This window comes from Lepeophtheirus salmonis, chromosome 10 (genome assembly GCF_016086655.4).
Source record: "Lepeophtheirus salmonis chromosome 10, UVic_Lsal_1.4, whole genome shotgun sequence".
NCBI lineage: Eukaryota > Metazoa > Arthropoda > Copepoda > Siphonostomatoida > Caligidae > Lepeophtheirus > Lepeophtheirus salmonis.
In genome coordinates this window covers 4,648,350-4,657,468 of record NC_052140.2, presented here as the reverse complement: position 1 = coordinate 4,657,468, position 9,119 = coordinate 4,648,350, and the positions used below count along the sequence as shown (strand labels likewise).

General features: G+C 29.9%; 1 long non-coding RNA gene across 1 annotated transcript; it reads right to left on the bottom strand.

The window, feature by feature from the left end:
* Positions 1-251: 251 nt before the first annotated feature.
* LOC139906508 (uncharacterized) lies at positions 252-3,488 on the bottom strand. Its single transcript, XR_011782078.1, has 3 exons — positions 3,235-3,488; positions 2,941-3,174; positions 252-2,378 (listed from the first exon to the last, which is right to left on the bottom strand). It is a non-coding gene; the product is annotated as an uncharacterized lncRNA (long non-coding RNA).
* Between the last annotated feature and the right edge of the window lie 5,631 nt (positions 3,489-9,119).

Genomic DNA, 9,119 nt, shown 5'->3' with positions numbered 1-9,119 from the left:
AGAACCTAGACAGGCATTGCCTACAATGACGTCACTACTACTGTGGAAAACTACGATCTTCAGTTTAGAAGTAATTTGATAGTCATTTAAAAACAACTCTTTTTGTAAAGGGTCCTAAACCAGTAATAGCTAAATCACAAAAAAAATAATTAGCCACATTTGCCGATTATTGATTAGTCGGTGCATCCTTGATAATTCTAGAAAATATCTATAAACCCCAAAGATTAATCAAAATTCAGAAAAAATTCATGTTTTTATAAAAATGACGATATTTTTTAGTAGAAACAAAATACGTCAATATAAAATGCCGAAGTAATTAGTTCTAATATTATCTGGAGGGTCAAAATAATTTTATTTTTAGTAACTAGGTACATCTAATTTCCATGAAGAAATAAGTACGGCTGATGAGTGAGCCGGGAGTCCGAAGAGTCGCATGTATTTATGACAGAGTCGGTTTGGAACGAACAGATAATATGTATATTTATCTATGACTTGGAGTTGTAAATATTAAAATACCTGCAGATTCGGAGCCAAGATCTCTAAATATTATAAATCCAACCTAAGAAACTATTAGAATCATACTCTAGAAATTAAATTTAAATTTTCAGTCCATTAAATATTAAGTAAATATAAACAATTTCTTAAGAACTACACACATCTAAAAATAAATTATTCTTAATTTATAGTCATTTGTTAGGAATAATATTTTGTGATCTTGGCTCTAAATTCAACCATTTATATTATGCGACTCCAAATCCATTTGCCTCATTGTGCAGATACACTTGACTCTAAGAGCTTTATGAATTAATCATAATAGTATCCAAAGATCAATCGACGAATAACATTTAATATTAATTAATTATTTGAATGAGACTTATAGAGATGTATAATGATCTTGTACAAACACGAACTGAAGTTGATACTTTATTTTTGAAGGACAACTTCCTCTGTTTAAATAGTTATTTTCATAATATTTTGAACATCTACATTAGAAAACACTTTAATATAAATCTGCCATGATTTTGAATTGTATACATTCAGTCAATCCATAACTTTTTTATCAAAAACATTTTTTTAGAATTTCGAATATTATCCCAAAATGGAAAGTTGCTTAAAATACCACGTGATGTTGATATAGAATTACAGCTACGACAAATATTATAGCCTTGTAATTGTCGAAAGCTTATGAGTTAACCAAGTAGAATTTATCATCAAAAATTATGTTTATTAGAACTCATTGGTCAAACCCTACCCAAATAGAAGTGTCAATTTTGTCTTATTAAGTCACATTTCGTCCAGTCCACGACTAATTTGGTCTCGTTTTTATTACATCAAGAAGACAACAGAAGTGTTAAGTCTGATATACTAATTCAAAAATTATGTTTTGTTTAGAATCTAATCATCATATAAAAAGTTGACAAATACATTTCGTTTTGTCATAGTTGAAGAAACTAATAATGCAAAATAGAAAAGATACAATTAAATGAACTTAAAGCTAGGTATTATTTTAGAGATTTTACAATGAATATTATGCCTTCATTCCATAAATATGTGTCTATTTTCAATGTTTTGTCTGACTAATGAATAGCAATTCTCTTCATGACGAAATTATGAAAAGACAATTTGAATAATTTCTGACGAGTATGAAATTAAAAAACAAAACAAAAAAGATAGCCATCGTCTTTTGTAAAAAAAACTTTAGTTATAAAATTCATATTTTTGTAACGAAACATGACAAAAACGAAACGAAATGTTACGAAACTAAATTTTTGTTACAATAGATAACTTAATTGTAAGGTATGTTGTCTTGGGGGCTCATAATTGGTATTTTTAATACAAAAATTGACGAGTTTGCAATAGCTTGATGAAACTTCATCAAATAACTTTCAAAATAAAAAAGATTGAATACTACAGTGATATTTGAATTAAATCAAAGTAATATGCTCCGAAAATGTCTAATTTTTTTGACATCATAAATAAAAATCTTCATACCTCAAATTTCAAAAATTAATAAGATATTAAATAATTAAGAAAGATACATATTAGGTTTTTGAAGTTATCATTGGCTATGAATGAAAATAAGACTGAAGTTCCTACCTTGATCGAATCGTCATTGTTAAAATCATTTACTTATCTGAAATACTCAGAATCCACAATTCAAAGTTAAAATTCATATGAGCAATAAAGGCAATCTCAAAAATTTGCTTCAATCTCTTCATGGGGGTTGCGTCTAAAAATAGTAGAATCAATCCGGATAACTTCTCCTGGTTCTCGAGACTGAGTAGTAGCAAGTACTTTTTGGCTTTATTCTTGAAGAAAATATCACTAGATTGTCCAGATACTCTTTTGAGAACAGAGCCTTCATGTTGGTATGTTATCTAGAATTTTTAAAAAAAATATTAAATTAGACAAATTAGTATAGTAAAAAAAAAGAAAAAAAAAGATCCTCAAGATATTTACATAGAAATAGTCACTTTTTAGAGAGAAATCACAGATTCTTTTCTCTTCACTATTAATCCTTAAAGTAAATGGCGCTATTGTAGCCTTAGTAAATATATCATTTCATGGAAAAATTATTCTATTAATGAGTTTTATTACTTCACCAATCAATTATGGATTTTATAATAGGTATACTTTTATAATCATCAAATTCCCTTCCTCTTCGATAGAATTTAAATAAAATTCATAGGAAAATATCTATATTAATTGTGTTTAGCTTCAGTCGGCAATAATGAGTGATTAATCAACCAGGATAATTTTCAGTAGTAAAGTAGACGATTTAAAACAAATTAAGTTCAAAATATGAAAAACTGCAAAATCTTAAAAATACCATAAAAGTGATTATAATCTATTTTAAAAAAATATATATATCTAATACCCAATTCATTTGAATTAACGTTAAAAAATAATGAAACCCTATGAGAAATTTTCTACATATACCTACTTCACGAGACCTCACGAACTCTTCACGAAATATTACAGCTTTGAAGATTAAGAAGATTTGAAGATATAAATCAATTTATTGGGTAATTCAAGAACCCGGTAGTCGGTGCTGTCCTCCCTTTACTAGGATACAATTACTTCAACTCTAGAGATGCGCTCTTCTTAATGCACCATTTGACACCTATGGATCAAGTTGTTAAGGATGCTGATGATAAGAACTCGTGTATGTTCCTGCAAGAGATGGATTAGAAAAATCGGAAGTCGGACGCAACAGATCCCCCATAGCCATACCTTTTTATTACGTCAGTGTCCCTCTTTATCGTATCAGAGATTCATTCATCGTCGTACAATCAAGGATTAAATAGCTAGTCTTAACATAGTCTAGCCTCACGCTTACCTCCACATTATTTCAAGATCGAGTCATTAGTAGAGCATTGCGTGGGGGCGTTGCTTAGTGGAGTCGAACCAGGCCGGAAGTGGAAGCAGGGAAGATACTCCTGACTGTAAGGGCTGAAGTGTTGTGTATACAAACATTTCGATAGATCAACCGGATCTTAAAACATGAAACACGATTCGCTCACAACTACGTCATTATTCATTAATTAGGAATTCTATTCCTTTGTTCTGATCTACTATTTTCATTTCTGAATTGAAACAAGTTGATAAATTTATAAATTATCTAACTTTTTTGAAATATTGATTAATAATTATTTTTTTAAATATTTATGTTTTACAAAATGCTAAATTTAGAAGAATAAATAATCTTTATTTATATTTTTAAAGAATTTCCCCCGAAATTGATATTTTCTTTCAAATTTTGTTATAGCAGAATATTGTAAGCATTTGTCAAGGCACACCAAATGTCGTCTAATCTTTCATTCCGTCAAAAACAAACGCACAATGAAAACGTTTGGGGATGTGTATCAACATAATTGGAAATAAAATAAGAATTTGAATTAGTGTTGGATTGATCTAAGTAAAAGACTGCACTCCTGTTAGTCCGGTCCAAATAAAATTTGCCGGTCTTGATTGGTGTTTTATGGAAACTACAGTGGCTAGAATTATGTAGTTACTGCTAACTCTGATATTTCAGTTGGAAAAAGTTTCATCATATTTCATAATATCTTTCAATTAAAGAAACAAGATACCTGAAGTTAAAAGTAGGTGTGTGATTAGAACGTATTAGGTTTAAAGCTTTAATTATTATGCAATATAATAATAATATATTATATTTTTTTCAAACCTACCTAGGAGGGAAGAAATTAAAAAGATAGCTGGAACCATAGGGCTGAAATACCGATGTATCGGTCGTTTCTAGGTGTAATGTATTCGTGTCTCCTTCCCTCTTATTCTCTTAGTTATTGCGTTTTCTTGTATATATATATATATGTTTGTAAAGTACTGTCTTTACCTCTTTATAAGTATAAATAGTAATGTATTCAATATATAAATCAGAGTAGTGTTTTGTATTAATAGGGAAGAATATAATCGTTCCTATTAAACAATCATTGTATTCGTCCACGTTATTCCTTACCCCTTTTCTCCCGTTCGTCATGGGTTCCTCCTTTACCAAATTATTTACACCTCGTCAACCTTTTTCGTCCTACACAACACTTTGTCTCTACCCCCGGGATAACTACATCCCCGTCCTTCCCCCTATTATTTTAATCCCTGAGCTGTCTACCCCGCAGCTTTTACCACCTATTACAATGAATAGCAACCATCGACCAAACATTCAATCTTTTAACAACCATAAAAATATGACTATTAATTTCCTTAATAAGTGGGTATTAGTTATGTATCGGATTTCTATTGATATCATCACTTGTCAATGCTATTTATTTTAACTTCGCTATTAATAATTATTATTATTTATAGTCATGGACATCAAAAATACTTAAATATGTCTTGCTTACAGTGATATTATAATCAGAGGTGGAAACAGTAATTAAAAATTCTATAACTTCAAGTCTTTGTTCACAAATCCAAATCCTTGAATCTTTTTATAGAGTCCACAGATTAGCTAATTTCAGACCAATCAAATCCATAATAATTTTATAGGATCTGTAGTGCCCTCCCCCCTGAGTTAGGTATAACTTAGCCTTACAGTCTAAGTGGAGTGTCGAGTTTTTGATAATGAGATCAAGTCGAGTCGCAAAGTTTTCAAAATATAAGTCCAAGTTGAGTGGCACTTTCGAATCCATAGAAACTCATAAAATTCAATCTTTAATGGATGAGATATCATACAAAAATGGAAAGAAAAAATCAATTTATAAAAAAATTCTTTAAAACTTTTGAAAGATTGATTTATAATTATTTTTTTTAAATAGTTATGTATTATCAACATAAAATGAGATAAAAATATAATAATGAGAAATGCAATGAACATTAATTCTTAGAAACTCATAAAATTCCATCTTTAATGTTTAAGGTATCAATATCATAGATGATATTTTTGATCAGTAAATCCTAATTGGACAATTAGTAGGTGTGTTACAAAATGCCGATTGACGGTGCGTAAAAAAATTGCGGGAGGCGTGCGCCGAAGTCTATAAGTGTTTAGGGAATCCTCACAAAAATGCTGGATTGTTATTACTTAAAGGGGAGAAATCAATATGACGTCATTTATATTTCGTGTAGATTAACTCTTAATCTTTGACCCAGCTTTAAAAAAATCAATACGTTTTTTTTTATTCGCACCGTAAGCTGGAAAATAATTCACCTCAAGATTGCCTTCAAAATCATAAATTAAGTATAATGGATCAAATAAAAGGTATAATGGACGTTAATATATATATTTATCTAGTATCTTGTAAAGTTTCTTATCAATCTGTCAATGCGAAGTACAAAAATTTTTACCGGACATGAGTACCATCAATCTTTATTACTGCGCAATATGAAGGTACTTTTTCTTTTTATTATTATTTAGGATCGATCCGATCCAAGGACCATGTTTAGGATCGATAAATCATCGTTCCTTTGAGGCAGGGCTTATCAAATTAAGCTATCGAATGATACACTTGGATTTGTATTTACACTTTATTGCTTTAAATGTACACATATTTTCGGAACAGAAGTAAAGAACAATATATATACATATAATACGGTAAACAATCACTACTATATACACCACTTATAATAAATAAGAAATAATTCAATCAGTTATCATTAAATAAATATATATTTCAAAGTCAAATTAATATTATACAGTTCAAATTCTTCTCAGATATCAACTTCTTTACCTTATCCGATTTTTTTTTTTGCTGTCTTTGCATGTCTCTTTCGGTTTTCATTAATAATGTTATTAATCTCATGGCCAAAAATTTTGCTCATGATATTAAATAACTTAAATACACATTGCTTGATATATTTTTCGAACAGGTGACCGTTCTCACATTGTCGGTAAAGCAAAAAACTAGACTCCTTTTATAAGTTTTGAATGAAATTTTTAACAAAGAGATTTCCTGGGCTTGAATGATTTAAAATCATTTTATGTTCAATAGATTGAAAAATAGATACATAACATTTCCAGGCTTGCTGAATCAATATAAATAGTTCTTCTGATAGTTCTATTAAAGATCCTCTAGAGATTTTTCTGATAAAATCCTTATGTTATTCGAGGATGTGGTTATTGATTTCGTCAAACAGAGATAGCATTGAAAGGTTACATTGCGAGTGTCCTCTTCACTTATTAAGTAAAGTTTACAAAAAGAAAATTTAACTTTGGACAATATAGATATTGAATAATACCCTGAAATGTAAAATAGTATTCCTGAGTCATCATGCGCTTAAGTTTTCCAGAAAATCTGTAGTCCTCAAAAGATCATACTTAAATTTCTGAACAAAATGTTTGCAAATGTCGACCAATCTCATTTTTCTAAATTTGAAGTGAAGTGAAGATAATCGTATAGATTTTTCTGCTTAGAGGATCTGCCTCATACTTGTGTAATAGTTGCATCCACTACTATATCGATAGAAAACAAACTTTCATTCCAATGGGTCTGACTGAATTTGTCCAGTTAAAACATAACTAAAAAATAAAAACTATAAGATAGGGAGCAATTGCAAGGGTATAGAAGAAGACGGATTCTTCAATCCATATATCCAAAGGTAAAGACATACCATCGATATGACTTTTTAACTTTGAAATTGATTGGATTCGCTCTGCTTTAAAAAAATCAGATATGCGATTTTCTAGCCCATGACCCAATATATTTTAAATTCAAACCTGGAAAATTGGATGGCATCGCATCGGATTTCAGTCTTACTTAGAGTATTGGTGTCTTAAAAAAGTAACTCCATAGTTGGAGGGATTGAAATGAATATAGAAAACTGTACCATGTTGACTTGGCTTTCAATTAGATCGTGGAATTGCTTGAGTCCATTCATGACGTATATCTTCTTTCTTCGAGAATTCATGAAGAATAACCTTGGATCCTTCCCTTATTTTTTATATCCAGGGACTCAACATATTTTAGACATTGCATTACACCAGCAGAACTCAGGGAGGTACAAGGCTTGATATTATTTCTGCTAAGTAAGTATTATACAGAAAGGAATTCAAAATATTACTGATGAAGCAGTTTCTTCTCCCTTTTATTCCTATCGAAGTTCACTTTCATTTCCTGGAAAAGCTAGTTTAACTACATGTACATATAGTAATCATTGCATTGTAATATCAAATAAATTAATCCGAACAATTATTGATATTAATCATTGAAGGCAATGTCATAATTGTTACATTCCTTATTTATTATAAATAACATCAATTCTTACTTCCTTCAATCTAAAAGGATGTACCATGAAATAATTTAGGACATTTCATTATGCGACCATGAGATTTCTATGAGTAGTCAGTCAGTTGTAAAATTTAACGGAATTGACTTAAATATATTTCTTATGCAAAATTTCTTACTAATTGTTGTTAAAAAGTAACATTGATTCAACTTAAATGTCATCTACCGAGTAAAATGTTAAGAATATTAATATATGGTCATCATACATTAATATAGATAACTGATAAGACTAGGTGCATTGTAAATTAGGGTGGGCTTATTATTACTCCCTTGAGTTCTTTAGGGGGGCGGGGGTCAAACACCAAAAAAATGAAAATTTTAGCGAGCCTGATTACATGATGGTCTAACCCAAGGTATATATATATATACCTTGGTCTAACCCAAGGTTAATGTATTTCTATTAACCTTGGTCTAACCTTGAATTTCTATTAACCTTGAAAAATATTATAACATTTTTTTCACCTTAATTTTATATACAAAATAAATTATGCAGGAAATGGACTCTTCCAAAGCAGTGGGCATCCCTACTGATGGATGGAATAATATTTCAGGAGTACCTATTATCTCAGTTACTGCACATTTTTACATCAATGACGTAGTTACTGAGAGAATACTATCATGGAAAGAGTTTAAAGATCGTCATACAGGAGAAGCAGTTAGTATTTAATAAGATTGGTTACGATTTTATGCTACATAATATCTCTAAAAACTATACTAATTCACTTTCAGAATTTATTAGACAAATAGGGAATATATGATAAAGTTATTGCTATAGCCTATAACATCAGATAGTGCAGCCAATGGGGTACGAGCAAGCTAATAAAAAAATTATACCGCTAGATGACGCGTCATACTTGAGGCTTGTTCATATAATTGAAAGAAAGAAAAACTACGCTGAATGGCATTTACATAGGCAGTAATTACTAATGTTGCTTAACAGCAAAAAAGTCACAAAATCGAAATAGTATAATTTAATTCCCTAATTCCAAATACGGTGTCTTAGTTTGACATACTCTATCATCTTCAGGGCTTTCAGAAAAAGGCTATAAAGTTTTTATAATTTTTGGCTATTTTTAAGATTCGAAGCATTTTTAACCGCTTGAAGTTGAAAATATGTATAGATTTTATTAATATGTTTAAAGCCTAATGCTAAACAATTTTTAAGATGTATGTATTATCATTAAAACTTGAGTTATCTTTGTTTAAAGTTGAAAATGTGTTTTTTTTAGAGGCCCATAGCTCCAAAAATGATAAATCCAGAAAGTGTAAAAGTATCTCATTTAATAGCTCAAAGTCTGAACTATAATTTAACAACCCCTCATGTAATTGTTGTAGCTCATAGACAACGCACTTGGGAGAAGTTATTCTCCTGAATTCAAT